This window comes from Pseudochaenichthys georgianus, chromosome 9 (assembly GCF_902827115.2).
Source record: "Pseudochaenichthys georgianus chromosome 9, fPseGeo1.2, whole genome shotgun sequence".
NCBI classification, from domain to species: domain Eukaryota; kingdom Metazoa; phylum Chordata; class Actinopteri; order Perciformes; family Channichthyidae; genus Pseudochaenichthys; species Pseudochaenichthys georgianus.
The window spans coordinates 46,088,433-46,109,540 of NC_047511.1; the positions used below are offsets into that span (position 1 = coordinate 46,088,433).

At 41.4% G+C, this 21,108-nt stretch overlaps 1 protein-coding gene and 2 non-coding genes across 5 annotated transcripts in view; 2 read left to right on the forward strand and 1 right to left on the reverse strand.

Moving 5' to 3' along the window:
• Positions 1-21,108, reverse strand: part of tacr1a (tachykinin receptor 1a) — an 85,600-nt gene that overhangs the window by 60,046 nt on the left and 4,446 nt on the right. The window lies entirely within an intron of this gene.
• Positions 5,466-5,539, forward strand: trnat-ugu (transfer RNA threonine (anticodon UGU)). Its single transcript has one exon. It is a non-coding gene; the product is annotated as a tRNA-Thr (tRNA).
• On the forward strand, positions 6,865-6,938 carry trnat-ugu (transfer RNA threonine (anticodon UGU)). The gene has a single exon. It is a non-coding gene; the product is annotated as a tRNA-Thr (tRNA).

The following is a 21,108-nucleotide window of genomic DNA, read 5'->3' on the forward strand; positions in this document are numbered from 1 at the left end:
CCCCCGCGACCCGACCACGGATAAGCGGGAGAAGATGGATGGATGGAAGAATAGACAGCGTCAATCCCTCAATGAAAACCTAATTTAAAAAGTCAACCTCCAAATGTGTATCGGCTAAAAGCTTTGTGACTGTTTGAGTGTGTCCGCTTTGACTAACTCCAGCAAATAGAAGTATTTAAACTACGGCTTCTCCAGCATCAATATCAAGACTTCTGTTATTGATATTATAAAAACGTCTGTTGAAGAATATGGCTTGTATTTTTTGAGTAAAAACAAGATTCTTCACGTGAATTCTTATTAATTTTCCGACTATTCCGCCTGTCACTGGATGCAGCTCAGAAGCCCTATCTTGCAATGTTACTACAAGTGAGTAATCATTTGTGTTTTTGCGCGAAATAGTGTTTTTTGCTTTTCTTATTCTACAGCCTTTCGTTAAAAGTAGTTTTTCTGTAATCCTGTTGACAGACAAACCAAGCCGAAAACATAACTCCTTAATAATAATAATGGAAAGTAAAATAAAGATAGCGTCAAATCCCTCAATGGGAACCAAATTTAAAAAGTCAACCTCCGAAAGCTTTGTGATTGAGTTTGCTGCGTACATTCAAAAACTTTTAACACTTTTCATCCAATTTCAATGTTTCCGTCTGGCTTTGTTCGAGCTGCTTCATTAACCCCAGCAAAGAGAATCATTGAAACTCCAGCTTCAATGTGAACACTCCTGTTATTCACATTTTAAAACAAGTCAACAAACAATATGGCTTGTATTTCAGTGTGTGGAGACTCTGAACAACACACTGATATCTTAATGGATTTCTCACATGAATCTTAGCCATTTTTACGACTATGCCCAAGTACTCATATCTTGAGTAAAAGTAGAAGTACTCAGATCGTGTACTTGAGTAAAAGTAGAAGTACTCAGATCTTTTTTTGTACGACTATGCCCAACTTGAACGGAGCAACACAATTCCTTTCTTGCAATGTCACTAAAAGTGAGTAATAATGTTTCCGATGGAAATCCACATAAAATAATAGCGGAGGTAAAAATAAAGTAACACAAGACAGCATCAAATCCCTCAATGGGAACCACATTTAAAAAGTCAACCTCCAAACGTTTATCTGGTGAAAGCTTTGTGATTGTGTCTAATGGCCCCTACACACGGCGGCATGCGTTGCCGCTTCAACGCTTCTGCCCATTCACTTTGAATGGGGTGACGTCACGATTCGCCGAACTGCATTGTGGGAAAGCGTAGCTTCTCTCGAGGTGCTCGCTGCAAAAGTAGAGCAATGTTCTACTTTTGCCGCCTCGACGGAGGCGTCAGCCAATCAAATCCCTCGTATGTAAATCTTACAGTACAAGCAGTAGCCAATCAAACCGGGTGTATGTTGGGAGAGCCAGACCGCAGTTATTTCCCACATGTCAACAAAGGGAGGAGAAAATGATCGTGGCGGTAGGGAATCACCCGGTACTCTATGACCATCCCTCTTTACATACAGGGATACAAACCGGAGGAGCCAGGCATGGGGGGGGGGGCAGAGACAGTGGGGGAAACTGGTAGGTTTTCGCCTGTTTGGGGAGTTTATATCCAGTGCACTTCGTTTGAATGGACAGCTAGCAAGCATAGACAGTATATTTAGCCAGCATGGATGTAGCATGAATGCTTTGCTTTGTATGTCCGGGGCGGGACATTCATGGGGTTGGTTGTTGGTCGGGCTGCTCGCGTTGACTCCCCAAGCTCAAGACACGCCCACCGCCAAGCGGCAACGCACGCCGCCGTGTGTAGGGGCCGTAACGGTACGTCCACACAGCAGCTTCAGAAGAATCTTCCACCGCTTCTCTGCCCATTGACTTTGAATGGGGATGACGTCACTTTGCCTCGCTTTTCGCCGAACTGCATTGTGGGGGAGCGAAGCGAAGATTTCCAGGATTTCCAGGATTCAAAAGTTGAGGAATGTTCAACTTTTGAAGCTGAGCTGGAAGCGTCAGCCAATCAAACACGTTTATGCAAATCTGACGGTAGAAGCGCTAGCCAATCAAACCGCGTGCAAGCAGGGAGAACCAGACCGCAGTTCATTTCCTCATATTCCAAACGAGAAATTACGGTAGCAAATCACCCGGTTCTTTACGACCAGAACTATTACCGGGATACAAACCGGAGGAACCAGCATGGAGGGAGGTGGCAGAGACAGTGGGGGAAACTGGTAGGGTTTCGCCTGTTTGGGGAGTTTATATATATATATATTGCTCGCATAAAATCCCCGGGGTTTTTGCTTTGTATGTCGGGGGCGGGACATTCATGTGATTGGTTGTTGGTCGCATTGCTCGCAAAAAATCCCCAAGCTGTCAGACACGCCCAGCTCCAAGACTTTCAAGATTTTTGAAAAGCTGCTGTGTGGATGTACCGTTATGTGCAATGTTTGTCTGTAAGTCTTTTTCTCACTTAATGGATTTTTCAAATGAATTTTAGCCAATTTTCCAAATATTCTGCCACTTCCTGAAATGACCAACACAATCCCTTTCTTGCAATGTTACCAAAAGTGAGTGATGATGTGTTTTCGCTGGAAATATGCTCGAATCTAATCGAAAATAAAAAGTTGACCATCAAATGTTTATTTGATAAAAGCTCTGTGACGTCTTCTGAGCTTTACATCCAGTATCACTGTTTCAGTTTGAGTGTGCTTGTTCTGTTTGATTAACTGCAGCAAATAGAGAATAACCCCAATCCTCAGAATGAAATCTCCTTCACATTAAAGTCCCTGTGTTCTGTAACTCCGAACAGCCATGGCTGCAGCCGGGTTTAACGTCTGTGGGTTGCTCTCTGCACACGGCCCTCCCTCTCATTTCTCATCTTCAGAAGCACCCCCCCCCCCTGCGAGACTCCACATATCAGACTGTGGGCAATACCTGATTCCTCCCGATGGGACACTTCTCTCTGGAGTCAGGCAGCAGGATGGATGCATACGTGACACACACCTCCTGTTATCCACAAATAGCCCGACAGGTCGATGTAACGCAGAGAGGCTGCTGCCATGTTTAGGATGGAGTCGATAAAGAAGGACGAGTTATTTCAAATGACATTTAAAAGTAGTTTCTGGTGTTTGATCATGTCGCTTACTTTGGATTATTGGCCTTTCAAAGGGTTGTTGTTTTACAAAGAGAAGAGAGAAGTACTCAGGTCGTGTTCTGAGTACAAGTACAAGTACTCAGATCTTGTTCTTGAGAGAAAGTAGAAGTACTCAGGTCTTGTACTTGAGTAAAAGTACTCAGATCTAGTACTTGAGTAAAAGTAGAAGAACTCAGATCTTGTATTTGAGTAAAAGTAGAAGTACTCAGGTCTTGTATTTGAGTAAAAGTAGAAGTACTCATATATTGAGTAAAAGTAGAAATACTCAGATCTTGTACTTGAGTAAAAGTAGAAGTACTCAGGTCTTGTACTTGAGTAGAAGTACTCAGGTCTTGTATTTGAGTAAAAGTAGAAGTACTCATATATTGAGTAAAAGTAGAAATACTCAGATCTTGTACTTGAGTAAAAGTAGAAGTACTCAGATCTTGTACTTGAGTAAAAGTAGAAGTACTCAGGTCTTGTATTTGAGTAAAAGTAGAAGTACTCATATATTGAGTAAAAGTATAAATACTCAGATCTTGTACTTGAGTAAAAGTAGAAGTACTCAGGTCTTGTACTTGAGTAAAAGTACTCAGATCTTGTACTTGAGTAAAAGTAGAAGTGCTCAGATCTTGTACTTGAGTAAAAGTAGAAGTACTCAGATCTTGAACTTGAGTAAAAGTAGAAGTACTCAGGTCTTGTATTTGAGTAAAAGTAGAAGTACTCATATATTGAGTAAAAGTAGAAATACTCAGATCTTGTACTTGAGTAAAAGTAGAAGTACTCAGGTCTTGTATTTGAGTAAAAGTAGAAGTACTCATATATTGAGTAAAAGTAGAAATACTCAGATCTTGTACTTGAGTAAAAGTAGAAAAGTATTCTCATCAAAATATAGTGAAAGACAGTAAAAGTAGTCGTTGTGCAGATTGGTCCATTTCAGAATAATATATATGATATGTTTTATAATGATTGATCATGAAAGTGTTCTCAAAGCTGGTGAAGGAGCAGCTAGTCTGAAGTACTTTGTAGACTGCAGGATGTTGATATGTTGGTAATGTGAAGGATTGTGTCCTCCTCCATCACTAACAGCAGCCTCTCTAAGGTGAGTGTGTACGTAGAAAGTACAGGTACATGCTGGGTTTGATGATTTCCTAGCATATAGAAAACAACTTCTGAATCCTTAGAAAACATTTAAAATATATTCCTTTAGTGATTATGTTTCAGCAGAAAATACACCTTGAGGGTTAGACACTGTTATGAGGCGCTGCTGGGATTTGAACCCAGGATCTCCAGTTTACGAGACAGGCGCTTTGACCACTAGGCGACCGTGGTTCTCAAACGTTTTCAATAATGTACCCCCTTTGAAAAAAAGAGTCAGCCAGTACTCCCTGATCAGCGCAAACATATTTTGTTAGGGGGAAAAAGCCTATATAAAGAGGGACAGCGCTGCACCATCAGTGTCTGATTTATTAAAACAACAACATGAGAAACACTTAAATGCTACATTTCAAATGTTCACAATCCATCACTAAATTCATGGCAAACCAATTTTAACATCATGCAATAACACTAACGGCCCGTCTACACTACAGCGTCGACAGCGTCGAAAGCTTCAATCTGCCCATTCACTTTCAATGGGGTGACGTCACGTTGCCTCGCTTTTTCGCCGAACTGAATTGTGGGTAGCAGAGCGGTCCGTCTCAGGCGTCTCCGGCGTCAGAAGTTGAACAATGTTCAACTTCTGACGCCGGAGACGCCGGAGTAGCCAGCGCCAGCCAATCAAATCCCGTTTCCCAAAATCTGACAGCTGAAGCCGTAGCCAATCAAACCGCGTCTAAGCTGGGAGAGATATCCCACCGTTCATTTCTATATTTCAAAAAAAGTCGGAGGAGAAACTAACTATCGCCGTAGCGAATCACCCGGTTTTGTATGACCAGACCCTCTTCACCTACCGGGATACAAACCGGAGGAACCAGCATGGAGGGAGGTGGCAGAGACAGTGGGGGAAACTGGTAGGTTTTCGCCAGTTTGGGGAGTTTATATGTATATTGCTCGCATAAAATCCCCGGGGGTTTTTGCTTTGTATGTCGGGGGCGGGAGATTCATGTGATTGGTTGTTGGTCGTGTTGCTTGAATAAAATCCCCAAGCTCCAGACACGCCCAGCTCCAAGCTATTTTTGAAGCTGTAGTGTGGACGCTCCGTAAGACGACATTAGCTGCATTGAACTGATCTTTTTAATAAGTTGAACAACGTAGTGAAACATGGGCTTGTGGCACCTGCAGTTATTACACTGTTCATATAAAACCCACTCTGCTCAAACTTCCTTTCCTTTCCTAAAATGTGTATATTTATTGAAAAAAAGAGGTGCTGTGGCTTAGTGGGTTAAAGCGCCTGTCTTGTAAACAGGAGATCCTGGGTTCGAATCCCAGTAGTGCCTCATACTGGGAACAACCTGTACACTTTAATGAACCAGTGTGTTGGGTTTATTGTACAAAGAAGTGATGCAACAAAATGTTTAGCATTCTACCTTTCATAGAAACAACTGTGGAAATCTCAATTTCCTGAGGTTCAGTTTTTCTTGAATGAGAACAATCTCTATCAACAAAATCAGACAAACATTGAGGCACTGCTGGGATTTGAACCCAGGATCTCCTGTTTACGAGAGAGCCGCTTTGACCACTAGGCGACAGTGCCCTTGAACTCCTGTCAGTTTTCTCTCATATCAAAGTTGCATTCATTCTGTGATGTGAAAAAGAAGATAACACAACATCATGTGTTCAAATCCCAGCAGCGATTCAGCGGATTAATTCTTTATGAGATATTTTTCCAGAAATAAATGTGATATTGCTTTCTCGTCTTAAATCAAAGCTGCCTTCATATACAGCCATTTAGGTTTGTGCCTCCAGTGGTCATTATAGGAACTGTGTTGTTAGTAACTTCTGAGTTGGCTTAAAGGTCCCGTGTCACGGCCATTTCTACTGATCATAGTTCCATTGTTGAGGTCTACTAGAATAGATTTACATTTACCCCCCCCCCCCCTGTGAGCCCACTGTGCTCTGATTGGTCGAGACGTTGAGAGGCTCGTTGCTGCGCTCCTCGCAGCAGATCGCAGCAACAAGCCTCTCGGCGATACAGCGAGAACAAGCGAAACTCATCCTGAGCGCACAAACACTCACAGCCGAAGTAAAAACAATAAGTGTGGCTTGATATTGAGAAAGGTTTATAACGCTGTGAGAATGGGTCTGCGGAGAGCCAGAACAACGTGTACCCATTGAAACAGTCGTGGTAGATACCTTGTTTGTTTTAAACATCATAAATACACAAACAACATGAATACTGACAGGTTGTGTTCCCGAATCTCCCGCTGGTCCAAACAAAGCAGGAACAGCATCGTTCTTCAGCCCTACGCTGAGCATATCCGGCATGCATCGCTGAAAGGTTTGGGAAGCTTTGTTGAAAGGCTGGCAGAGGGTGCGGCCTCTGGGTATCCCCACGTCAGAGCACCCAGGAAGAAAATGAGGAATCTCCAACGAGGCGTTTTGGGGAGGTCTTTAGAGTTCTACTCGCTACAGGGTGCACTTTGAGGGGTTTTGACTCTGCAGACCGTTCACATGCAGAAAGACCTTCATAACAACAAGGGGACGGGTACTAACCGGACAAGCATGACATGGGACCTTTACGTTTTCAGACCAGGAGGTTGCTGCATGGTTAATAGTTTACTGTTGAATTGAGAAAAAACCCATCTCCAGATTACCAGAAAGAGGTGCTGTGGCTTAGTTGGTTAAAGCGCCTGTCTTGTAAACAGGAGATCCTGGGTTCGAATCCCAGCAGTGCCTCACACTGGGAACAATCTGTACACTTTAATGAACCAGTGTGTTAAGTTTATTGTACAAGGAAGTGATGCAACAAAATGTGAAGCATTCTACATATCATAGAAACAACTGTGGAAATCTTAAACAAATTCCTGAGGTTCAGTTTTTCTTGAATAAGAAATCAGACAAACCCCATGAGATGGGATTTGTAAACAGGATCTCGTGTTTACGAGACAGACTTTAAACATTCCTTCAGTGTAGTTTCAGTGGAAAATACACCTTAACGTTTACACACTGTTTTTTTGAATGAGAACAATCTACATAATCCAAATCACAAACCTCATGAGGCACTGCTGGGATTTGAACGCAGGGTCTCCTGATTACGAGACAGGCGCTTTGACCACTAGGCGACAGCACCTTAATCCTGTTCTTATCTTAAAACTGATCTGCATTCATATCCAGCCAGTGCCTTTAAAATGGCAGCCAATTCAAATTAGGACCGGAGTCAAGTGGTTATAAGAGGAAATTACATTCCATTGCATTTAGCTGACGCTTTTATCCAAAGCGACTTACAATAAGTGCGTTCGACCAACAAGATACAAACATGAAGAAAACAGAATCATAAAGTACATCAGTGCTACTCAACTGGCTTTAGATAAGCCAGCCCTTTTATTAGTTTATAAGTGCTCTGTTAATAGTTCTATCGCTCGAAGTGGAGTCGAAAGAGATGAGTTTTCAGTCTGGAAGGTGTGTGAGCTTTCCGCTGTCCTGATGTCAATGGGAGCTCATTCCACCATCTTGGAGCCAGGATAGCAAATGCGCAAGTATCTGGAATAAATGTGACCATGACTTGTAAGATGGTTTCATTTATCAGAGATCAGGGTTGTAGCTTGGGGTACTAAGAGGCGATGTGGCTTAGGGGTTGAAGCGCCTGTCTTGTACACAGGAGATCCTGGGTTCATATCCCAGCGCTGCCTGGTGATCGAGAGCTATCCGTGAAATATGAGAACCAATTTAATACATCCTCTAAGAGTGAACATTCTGTCTCACTGTGTGTAAAATTGACAGAAGACATCTTGTGGTTTAGCTGGTAAATTGACTGTCAAACAAGACGTGTTCTTCTTTAACACATCTGTGTCCTGTTCATATCACATCGTCCTCCCATCGAGCTGTAACACAGTGTTCCCACTTTTCATGTCACCAGAAAGAGAGTATTGGGCGGAACAACCTCCCGTCACGAGCCCTCTGGGGACCACAGACGTAGGAGGGAGTGGAGGCAGTGGAAATCGAAGGAGAAAATGTAGAGCTGGAGAGGCGGCCAACATAAGCGGCCATTGATATTCTGATCAGGAAGTCATCGGCTCCGTCTGCAACGAACTGGCTGGGGTCTTTACGGTAAGTGAACATTAAAAGGTCATGCTTGGGGAAACTTCAGCTGACGAGATCAATCACGGTGGAATTGTTGGGTCAATCCTGTGAGAAACTCTTTGAATCAGCCTATCAGCATCATGTCGAAACCCAAACCATGTCCTGAACAGTGAATAGGAATTGTTTCCATCAAAAAGGAGATACAGGGTCCCACGATTCAATAAAGTCAAACTAAAGCAGTCCTTTGCGCACCAGTCAATCTTCACAGTACAGTCAAACCCCCAGATTGAATGTACGTCAGAGGGTCTTGAGCATGTTTCTCTTCAGTGATTGTAATGTGTTAAATGTTTATTTTCCTTGTCTTCCATCGTGTCTTAATATTTGTCCTTGAATGAAACAATCCACATAAACCAAATCACTTCCCAGCAGTGCCTCAGTGGATTAGCAGGATGTCAAGCATGTCAAGGAAACCCATGGTTTCAGGAGGCACTGTCGCCTAGTGGTCGAAGCGCCTGTCAGGAGATCCTGGGTTCGAATCCCAGCAGTGCCTTTAGAGAACCAGTGTGTTGTGTTTAATATCATATAGAAGTGAGGCAACCAAATATCTTTCATTACATATAGAAAGAAACTATGGATGCCTTAGAAAGGATGTTCAGTCTTTCAGTGGGGGGGGGGGGGCTACTGCGGAGCGCATAAAGCAGACTCTTCACGCTGATGAAGGATCACTTCTTCAGGGCAGGGAAGGCCCACGGGCCGCCAGTTGATGGTCATTGCCTTACACACTTACAGTCATTGCTTTCTGACGGACTTCACCCGTTTACTCTTCAGGTCGCAAAGGGGAAATTAGTAGCAGTCGACTCATGGATGTCTACTTCCTGCTCTTCAGTTCACTTTCTGCTCTTCAGTTCACTTTCTACTCTTCAGTTCACTTTCTGCTCTTCAGTTCACTTTCTTCTCTTCAGCTCACTTTCTGCTCTTCAGCTCACTTTCTACTCTTCAGTTCACTTTCTGCTCTTCAGTTCACTTTCTACTCTTCAGTTCACTTTCTGCTCTTCAGTTCACTTTCTGCTCTTCAGCTCACTTTCTACTCTTCAGTTCACTTTCTGCTCTTCAGTTCACTTTCTGCTCTTCAGCTCACTTTCTACTCTTCAGTTCACTTTCTACTCTTCAGTTCACTTTCTGCTCTTCAGCTCACTTTCTGCTCTTCAGTTCACTTTCTGCTCTTCAGTTCACTTTCTGCTCTTCAGTTCACTTTCTTCTCTTCAGCTCACTTTCTGCTCTTCAGCTCACTTTCTACTCTTCAGTTCACTTTCTGCTCTTCAGTTCACTTTCTGCTCTTCAGTTCACTTTCTACTCTTCAGTTCACTTTCTTCTATTCAGTTCACTTTCTGCTATTCAGTTCACTTTCTACTCTTCAGTTCACTTTCTACTCTTCAGTTCACTTTCTGCTCTTCAGTTCACTTTCTGCTCTTCAGTTCACTTTCTACTCTTCAGTTCACTTTCTTCTATTCAGTTCACTTTCTGCTATTCAGCTCACTTTCTACTCTTCAGCTCACTTTCTACTCTTCAGTTCACTTTCTACTCTTCAGTTCACTTTCTACTCTTCAGCTCACTTTCTACTCTTCAGTTCACTTTCTACTCTTCAGCTCACTTTCTACTCTTCAGTTCACTTTCTACTCTTCAGTTCACTTTCTGCTCTTCAGTTCACTTTCTGCTCTTCAGTTCACTTTCTACTCTTCAGTTCACTTTCTGCTCTTCAGTTCACTTTCTGCTCTTCAGCTCACTTTCTGCTCTTCAGTTCACTTTCTGCTCTTCAGTTCACTTTCTGCTCTTCAGTTCACTTTCTACTCTTCAGTTCACTTTCTTCTATTCAGTTCACTTTCTGCTCTTCAGCTCACTTTCTGCTCTTCAGTTCACTTTCTACTCTTCAGTTCACTTTCTTCTATTCAGTTCACTTTCTGCTCTTCAGCTCACTTTCTACTCTTCAGCTCACTTTCTACTCTTCAGTTCACTTTCTACTCTTCAGTTCACTTTCTGCTCTTCAGTTCACTTTCTACTCTTCAGCTCACTTTCTACTCTTCAGTTCACTTTCTACTCTTCAGCTCACTTTCTGCTCTTCAGTTCACTTTCTGCTCTTCAGTTCACTTTCTGCTCTTCAGTTCACTTTCTTCTTAAATGTGCAAATATGAAAATCATATTTGTTAAGTGTTATTGTGGGAGAATTACTATTCTTGTGCTACTGCTGCCTTATGAGGCCCATATTGAGCAGCGCATATTAAGACCAGAACTCATGTACAACAACTTCCTTTCTTGCAATAAATAAGCACTAATTAGAGGGTTATTGAGGAAAAACACTCAACTAAGGCTTATTACTTGTAGAATATGGTCATGTAGAATAAGGCATTAATAAGTGTTTTATAATGACTAATAAAGAGCCAATAAACTGCTAATATGCATGCTAATTAACAACTAGTTGATGGTGAATTTGTGTACCTTGATACAAAGTGTTACCCTATCTATCTATCTATCTATCTATCCATCCATATATATATATATCTATCTATCTATCCATCCATATATATATCTATCTATCTATCTATCTATCTATCTATCCATCCATATATCTATCTATCTATCTATCTATCTATCCATCCATCCATATATCTATCTATCTATCCATCCATATATCTATCTATCTATCCATCCATATATCTATCTATCCATCCATATATCTATCTATCTATCTATCTATCCATCCATATATCTATCTATCTATCTATCTATCCATCCATATATCTATCTATCTATCTATCCATCCATATATCTATCTACCTATCCATCCATATATCTATCTATCTATCTATCCATCCATATATCTATCTATCTATCTATCTATCCATCTATCCATCCATATATCTATGAAGAACAAATGCTGACCATAAATACATGTTTGTTGACTTCATGAAGGATTATTTAACCAGTTGGATGAAAGCTTGAAGATTTGCTGCAGACTTGCCGTCTTCTTTTCCTGCGGCTGTCGCATCGATCCGCCTGCCAGACTGTGCTTCTCTCTGGAGCTGTGATTCTGTTACTGGTGATGTCTCTTTTACTAAAACATGCCACGGCAGTGTCAGCGATGTAGAGTCCTATAACTGTATTTTTATTCTGTGAACAACTGCAGCCTTTTCCTACACATGTTGGCTCCATCAAAGCACCTTGAAGTGAAATGGATGCCACCCAGATTCCAAGTCACTTTGCATCTATCTGTGGTGTTCATGTATTTTCAGTCACATTTTCATTCATTTTACGTAAATCTGCCTCTTTGTGGTCTTTTTGCACATCTGTTCATGAATTTTAGCACAATAAAAGCACCTTGAAATGAAAGTGATGCCTCCAATGTTGCTGACATATTTTCTAATGGGATCCACAATCTGATATCTTTACCGAGCAGGTGATGTTTGCATATCGGTCAGCAGGATAGAAATGGCCCGATATTCGTGAAACATACATTTCCAAAATGAAGTGTATTTCTAACTCAGATCAATGAATCCATCTAGAGGTTGGTGTCCATTGGTCAGAGTGGAAATGTCTTGACAACAAATCAATTGATTGCTATGAAACGTATGCATGTCCCCTTCAGGGTATTTCATTCATTCACCAAATGCTATCATCAATAAACCAGACTTTGGTCCAAATACAAGCAGAACATTTACTCAAGTGCTGAACTTTAGCACAAGTCGGTTGTGCTTGTACTTTATCTATGTTATGCTACTGAATACTTCTACTCTAGTACTAGTGTTAGTTTCATTATTAAACGATAGCCTGCTTTGTTGATGGTGAGCATGCTAACCCATTTCCTCATGAGCCATTATGATGACAAGTTATCCAGTTTTATTTAAAGAGGCCCTTCTTCTCTTTGGGCTGTTTTCCCCTTCATGTGTTCTAGGTTTTAGTGCATGTAAATGGTCTGCAAAGGCTAAAATCCCTGTGTTGCCTCCAGGAGAACTTTCTCTACCTCCCTGAAAGCCTCCTTTGTTTACTTCCTGAACATAATGTCTAGAGATGTCGGGGATCGGGATTTTTTTTTTTTTTTAATTCTAAAATGTTTTTTATTTATTTAATGTTACAAAACAAAAATGACCATGTTCACGTCTTAAAGTCATCCTGAGGAATTAGTTTTGGTTTAAAGTTACACAACATCATGTATGTGTTGCTTTCTTTGGGCTTGTTTTCAGACCTGGTTGCTTATTTCTCTGAAATCTGGCAACAGAGTGGGCGCAGTGTCTAATAGTAGCAGTAAGCTAACGAGAGGCTACGTTCAGCTGGTGACTCGGGAGTCGGGACAGAGAAAATGTCAGGAGTTTGGAAGTATTATGAAATTGAAAGCGAAGGCAGTGTAACAGCCAGATGCAATGTTTGCAAGGCAGAGGTTCCGCGTGGTGGAAAGAACAGAGCTACGTTCAACACGACCAATCTAATACGCTAGCTGAGAAACAAACACCAACAACAACACGACGAGTACACAGCGGCCACTCAGGTAACGGCACTGAAACAACCGACACTTTCAGAGACTTTTAAGAGGAAAGCGAAACTGCCCCAGAACAGAGAGAAGGCCAACACAATAACAGCCAAGATAGCTGAACTCATCGCGTTGGATGACCAGCCGTTATCTGTTACCTTTGTTTTCTCTTAATGCATTGCATAAAGATCGGATCGGGAAAAATCGGTATCGGCAGATTGTCAAAATCAAATGATTGGAATCGGATCGGGAGCAAAAAAAGGTGATCGGGACATCCCTAATAATGTCATCACTATGTAACACTCGTGCTTCTGTTGGATAGCGCTCCAACACATTGTACGTGATAGGCTAAGGAGTGGGACATCTCTAAGCTGGTTGACCAATCACAACAGAGCCGGCCAGCTAACCAATCAGAGCAGACTGGGCTCTGGTTTCAGACAGAGGGTGAAAAGAGGTGCTGCAGCACAGGCAGTGTGAGAAGAATAAAGAGCTTTTTGAACATTGAAGCATGGAGACATGTAGAGACACTGAACTAAAGACATCCAGAACATTCACCAGTTAGCAACATACACATTATGTATCACTTGAATATAGACTCTTATGGCACGACTTATATTCTATTTTATTGTGTTGAACTGTTGGAGGAGCCCGTTTCCTCAGTATGTCATCGACATATCTGTAGCTATGTACACATGACAACAAAAGCCTTGAATCTTGAACCTTGAAACACAAAGTGGTTTCTTTTTGACACTTGTATTGCGGTACACCACTTTAAAAAAGAAGATTGAGATATATCATTGTGTTTGTATAGTGCTGTGTTCCCCGGAGCGGAGTAGCTTCTGTTAGGTATCCAAGATGTTGGTCGTTGAGTGTGAGAAGTAGCATTTTGACTATTATGAGAGCACCATATGGGTACTTATTGTGCCTTTTGGGAGGCACTTAAGCACTGAAAAAACAGCACATTTAAACACAAAAGTATGATATTTTCGACACAACGCCGGCCTGAACTCGAGCCATTATCACTCGAATACAGACAAATATGATTATCTTAATAAATGAGCCCATAACGGGACGTTTTGCTTCGTTATTCCAACCACTTTTTCGTCGTATCCTCACTACGTTTACCAGCAAGTAGCCACTCCTTAAAAAACCCAATTTCACCAACAGAGAATCCCAGAGAAAAGGAATACAAACACTAAATACAAAGCATGTATGACGTTTTAGACACAACACAGGCCTGAACTCGAGCCATGAATGCAGCTGAGGAACAACCGTCTCTACAGCGTGGGGGGTTTTCTCAACACGTTGAATGCAATCAGCCCGGGAGCTGCTGATCTACGGGTGGTGTGTTGCAGAAACACCACCCGAGTGTCTGTAGCGATGAAGTACTATCAGCTGCTTCCCCCCCGATGAGATCCCACACATTTGCCAGAAGTTACCTCATGGGAAGCGGCTAATGGGAGCACAGGAAGCGGAGAAGGGAAATTAAGAAGTGAAGTTTCAACGACGGATGTGAGCGATGGTTCCCGACGGGTGAATCGACATTTTCAGAAAACACTTCGGTAACACTGTATATTAAAGGTGGGGTAGGTAAGAATGGAGAAACCAGCTCGAGGACGCTAGAATTTGAAAATACACAACCGGAGAAAATCTGCCACTTCCTCACAGAGCCCCTCCTCCAACACACGAACGCGCACATGACCAATGAGGGCACGAGATCAGTGTGTGCCCCGATGGAAGGCTGACAGGCAGGTAGGCCATCCAGTTACTTTAGCCGGCTCAGGTGATTGGTCGTGCTTTTTACAGCGCCACGGCTTCCACAGATGACATTCACCCATAATAACACTTAACAAATATGATCTATTCTTATGTAGCAAGACATGAAACTATATGTGTTAATTGTGTCTAAATAACTCAAAATTAGGTATTTCTAACTATTGCCTATTACTTGTAGAATATGGTCGTGTAGAACCAGGCATTCATAAGTGTTTTATAATGACTAATAAAGAGCCAATTTACTGCTAATATGTTAATTAACAACTAGTTGATGGTGAATTTGTGTACCTTAAATGTCCCATGTCGTGCTTTTCCGGTTATCACCCGTCCCCTTGTGTTGTGAAGGTCTTTCTGCATGTGAACGGTCTGCAGTCACAGACCCTCAAAGTACACCCTGTAGGGAGTAAAGCTCTAACACAGAGAAGACCTGTCTGCTGCCCCCGAACGCCTCGGTGGAGAGTTCTCATTTTCCATTGTTTGCTTCCTGGTTCTGGGACGTGTGAACACCCAAATGGACCAATCCTCGGAGCCCCTCCCACACCAGGACCCCTTGGCTAACTAACAGGGAGTCCCATTGACTTGCATAGGTCCCTGAACGCTGGTAATAGACGAGTTGGGGTCTCGGAGAAATGCTCTCCGCAGACCCGTTCTCACAGCGTTACAAACCTTTTTCTTCCTCAATATCAAGCCACGCTTATTGTTTTGACTTCGGCTGTGAGTGTTTGTGTGCTCAGGATGAGTTTCGCTTGTTCTCGCTGTATCGCCGACCAGGAAACCTGTCGGCGAGCAGCAACGAGCCTCGCAACGAGTCTCGCAACGAGCCTCACAACGTCCCGACCAATCAGAGCACACTGGGCTCACAGGGAGGGCGGGGGGGGGGCAGAAGCTCCAACAAGCCGTTTAGGACAGAGAGTGAATACACATACAGAGATGCTGTTGTAAAATGTGATTTTGGAACATTGCACAATTTAAATCTATTCTAGTCGACCTCAACGATGCAGATATGTCGTTTTGCATCTATTTTAAAGTTATTTAGATGGTTATATGTCTACTGGTAGCTGTTTTCACGACTTTAAAGGTTAAAACCTTTCCCGAAGAAGATCAAGATCACTTTTTGTAATCATTTTGCATCTAACTTTGTTCAAATTGCATGCCTTCGTGATTGTTTTGCATATATTTTAAGTAATTATGTAGCTTTTTGAAGTAACTTGAGAGTCTCCCAGTTGTGATTTTGAACCTATTTTTGGCGTCTCGTATTTTTTTGTGCTATTTTTGCTTCTTTTTGAATTCTCTGTAGTTGTTTTGTAGATTCCAGGCATCTATCTGTCGTCCTTTTTCATACTTTCGGTCAAATTGCGTGCCTTTGTGATTGTTTTGCATCGTTTTTTGGCCCTTTTGTTGGTTATACATCTACTCGTAGAGGTGTTTGTGACTTTAAAGGTTTCAATCTATCCCGAAGAAGATCAAGTAAACTTCTTGTGTACTTTAGGGGATCATTTACTGTAGCATCTTCTTGTAGTCATTTTGTGATTGTTTCGCATATATTTTCAGTAGTGCTGTCAAAATTATCGCGTTAACGGCGGTAATTAATTTTTGGAATTAATTTTTGGAATTAATTGCGTTAAAATATTTAACGCATTTATTGCATGTGCAGAATGGCCCGCCCCATACGTGCCACCAGTGGCAGCGCCAGGGTATGGCCGGGGTAGGCTACACCCATACCAAGACATGGCTTAGCCCCACCATGAAAAATGATGTTAAAGTAAGCAAAATAAAGTCTGCCAACTCGCGCGGAGTAAATTGCACAGACAGCGGTTAGTAAGATTGATTTCAGTAGCCACGGTTTTGAAAACTTTTGTCACATAGTGATCGTCTTCTCAATAGAACATCTTTGATAATGTCTTCTGGCCAATCAGAATCAAGATAACTGCATGGTGTTGTTGCAGGAAGTCCCGACGGAGAATACTTTTGCTGTAGTACAGGTAACACATAACTGGTACGCAGGTTATGTGCGTAATCTGAAATGCGTACCGTCACTTGTGTCACAAAGCGCATTTGCGTACCGACGTGCTTGTGAAGCTTTTCCAGAAGGCGGTTTGATCACCGGACGACAGAGTCGGTCTCCGTGTGCACAGACAGGCTGCTGTTAACGTCGGTCTGTACAACGGAACTGTGCCAAAACTACGCCAACCGGCTGCGGAGGGAGACTCCCCCCTTCACTGGAGAACTGCGCTAAAACAGCTGATCACAACATTCACACTCTGTGGTCACGAAGTACTCCACTAGCCCCCCCCCCCCTCTGTCGACTTTCCTGAAGTACTCCCCGTTGATAGAAATCAACACGTAATGAATTAAGACCCCACGGTTTGATGATTGATAGGTGTGTGGGTTGTCTTTCATTTTGACATGCAGAACATTTTTATAATAAACATAGATACTGTATGTTAAATGGATATATCCGCCTTCTTTCATTTATCTCTCCATTCCCAACAATATACATAAATAAATGGCATATTTTGGACATAGTTCGAATGGTGATTAATCTGATTAATTAATCTTTAAACTGTGATTAATCTGATTAACATTTTTAATCGTTTGACAGCCCTAATTTTCAGTCATTAACTAAATCTGCCTCTTAGTGAGCTATTTTTTTTTTTCTTGTCACCACTGATGGAATTTCCGTCACACACGAATGTTAATTGAGAGGAAGTGAAGCCTTGTATAGATACAAAGAACAAGACATGTTTTCTCCGCACTTCAGTCACTTCAGGACAGAGTCTGGCACTTGGAGATAAAACCACGCCTCAGTCTGAACATTTATTGTCTGCTTTCTAACAAAGACTGCATCCAGAAGGTAGTGAGACATTAACCGAGACTGAGGTACACAGAAGAGCCTTCTCCAACATTAGACAATAAGAACAAGAAAAGAAAGCCCCACATTACAGCTCATTTCAATAATACTAACATGAATTTCCGAAACTGGGTTCACTTTTTTACACAGAACCAAAAATACATTCAATATCCACATCTTCTAAAATCCATGAATTGTTTCCTTTATCAAACTTAACTACTGCCATATGAAGCTCAGAGCAAGTTCAACCAGGAAGACCGTCTTCATAATCTTTTATCATATTGTGACAACATTTTCTCCAGATTGAAAACTGTATGTATTAGTCAAGTTGTAACCTTGTTCCTATAATACATACAATTGCATAGAAGTCTATGAGGAAATGGTTTAAGGCTTGTTTGCCTGTAATGGCCAGCAGGGGGCGACTCCACTGGTTGCAAAAAGAAGTCTGAGTGTCTGGAAGTCTATGAGGAAATTGCCCTTCTTTTCTTTTGATTTATGACTTCAGTAAAAACATGTTTCTGATTAGTTAAAGGTCTCATCTGTAGTTTCAAGTCATCCTCAACACAGCATAATGTTCATTTATTAAATGAACATTAGGCCTGAACATCAACAGGAGAGGACTCTTTAAAGTAGAGACACTACATACTGATATACACCTGAACATCAGCAGGAGAGGACTCTTTAAAGTAGAGACACTACATACTGATATACACCTGAACATCAGCAGGAGAGGACTCTTTAAAGTAGAGACACTACATACTGATATACACCTGAACATCAGCAGGAGAGGACTCTTTAAAGTAGAGACACTACATACTGATATACACCTGAACATCAGCAGGAGAGGACTCTTTAAAGTAGAGACACTACATACTGATCTACACCTGAACATCAGCAGGAGAGGACTCTTTAAAGTAGAGACACTACATACTGATATACACCTGAACATCAGCAGGAGAGGACTCTTTAAAGTAGAGACACTACATACTGATCTACACCTGAACATCAGCAGGAGAGGACTCTTTAAAGTAGAGACACTACATACTGATATACACCTGTACATCAGCAGGAGAGGACTCTTTAAAGTAGAGGCACTACATACTGATATACACCTGAACATCAGCAGGAGAGGACTCTTTAAAGTAGAGACACTACATACTGATATACACCTGAACATCAGCAGGAGAGGACTCTTTAAAGTAGAGACACTACATCCTGATATACACATGAACATCAGTAGGAGAGGACTCTTTAAAGTAGAGACACTACATACTGATATACACCTGAACATCAGCAGGAGAGGACTCTTTAAAGTAGAGACACTACATACTGATATACACCTGAACATCAGCAGGAGAGGACTCTTTAAAGTAGAGACACTACATACTGATATACACCTGAACATCAGCAGGAGAGGACTCTTTAAAGTAGAGACACTACATACTGATATGCACAGGAACATCAGCAGGAGAGGACTCTTTAAAGTAGAGACACTACATACTGATATACACCTGAACATCAGCAGGAGAGGACTCTTTAAAGTAGAGACACTACATACTGATATACACCTGAACATCAGCAGGAGAGGACTCTTTAAAGTAGAGACACTACATACTGATATACACCTGAACATCAGCAGGAGAGGACTCTTTAAAGTAGAGACACTACATACTGATATACACCTGAACATCAGCAGGAGAGGACTCTTTAAAGTAGAGACACTACATACTGATATACACCTGAACATCAGCAGGGGAGGACTCTTTAAAGTAGAGACACTACATACTGATATACACCTGTACATTAGCAGGAGAGGACTCTTTAAAGTAGAGACACTAACTGATATACACCTGAACATCAGCAGGAGAGGACTCTTTAAAGTAGAGACACTACATACTGATATACACCTGAACATCAGCTGCAGAGGACTCTTTAAAGTAGAGACACTACATACTGATATACACCTGAACATCAGCAGGAGAGGACTCTTTAAAGTAGAGACACTACATACTGATATACACCTGAACATCAGCAGGAGAGGACTCTTTAAAAAGGCCTTTTAACAATGGATTGTACTGGCAACTCAAGACTTCAAAATTACAGTCCACAAACGAATAACTCTACTACTAACTTTCAAAATTGTAAACACTATTAAAAGCACGTTCAAAGCCTAACATTCGTCTATCTAGCTACATCTAAAAGACAATTTGAGAAACAATAAAAACTTCTGATTCTCCAACACCGAGCGCCTCTTTTCAATCCAATTACTTTCATCGAGTCATATTTTACAGAGACTTTAATTCCACTTTACTCTCCGCTCCTCGACCAGACACAGGAACGACTTTCCTCACAGAGGGAGAGTTTATGACCTGATCACATCTCTCTCTCTCGGACACCATTTTCTGGATGTGATGGGCATGTCTGCAGAAGATTGCCAGGGATGCGTCAGGCAAGAAAAAGGAGTATTTCCCAGGTGTGTCGCAAGAGAAGACATGCAGCGTGATGAGAACTCTTGGCGAATAAGAAAGCTCTGACTCATTTCTACAAGGTATAGCAATGCAATAATGAAGCATTTTCTCTGCGACAGAACACAATCCCCTTGGATTATGCTTTAAACAAATACAGTGGTGCGTGATGTAATGCTACCTGTTGTTAGTGCTTTTAACCTGTTATGATGAAAGAGAAATACACATCATTATCCAGAGATGTTTCCAAGTGAGATTAACTGTGATGTGCTGCATGTTGGTGAAGGACATTTTTTTCTGATTTATTTATAATTTAGCAGCTACAAAATTAAAAGATTCATAATCAACCCGTGCCCAAAATGCCTTCAAAATAAAGCATACACTTATATTAACCTAAATAAAGACTAACTAAAGATGCTTTTACTGCAAACACCAACAGCAGGACAATTCATCTTTAGATCTTCATAATTTTCTCCATTGACATTGAAAAACATGCATATTATCGAGTAAACTTCTCCAATGTTAAAATGTTGTCATTCGTTAAGCTATTTGAGCAACCTGGGAAATGGAAAACAGCTTATCATTTGACTTTCTTCCAAAGCTTTTTGGCGTTGAGGACTATTTCAAATAAAATATATATCATTTTTAAGTGCACCCATGTTTCCTTTCTTTCACGTTTGGCTCTTTATTATCATGCGGCCCAACAGTTTTAATGTCTCCTCAAAACGCTACAAAATCCCTGAAAACATCTCAAGATCATCTCTGAAAAATGTTGATGTTTCTAGTTGTACAGATGAAGCACTCCAAATCAGACTCAAATGGGTGTGTCCCAGTCAAAAGCCCAGCGGATGCCAGTGGCTGGGGGTGTTGCCAAATTGTATGTGTTTATGATTTAGGCACTGTTGAGGACATTAGATGTTTTTTGTTTCGGCTAAATCATAAAGGAATAAATCAGAAAACTAACTCAAGGTACAACGGCTCTGAGAGACCAGATACCGACGGTTACGCAGGGAAATTATCCAATGTCAAACAAGAAAATACTCAATGTTAATATCATATATGTGTGCATTTTATTTCCTCGGGGTTCAAATAATCCAAAAGCACAATCAACAATGGTTTAACCTAGGGCTGTGCGATTATGGAAAAAAAAAATCATAATTATTTTGGTCAATAATTGATATCACGATTATTAAATACGATTATTCATTGACTTTG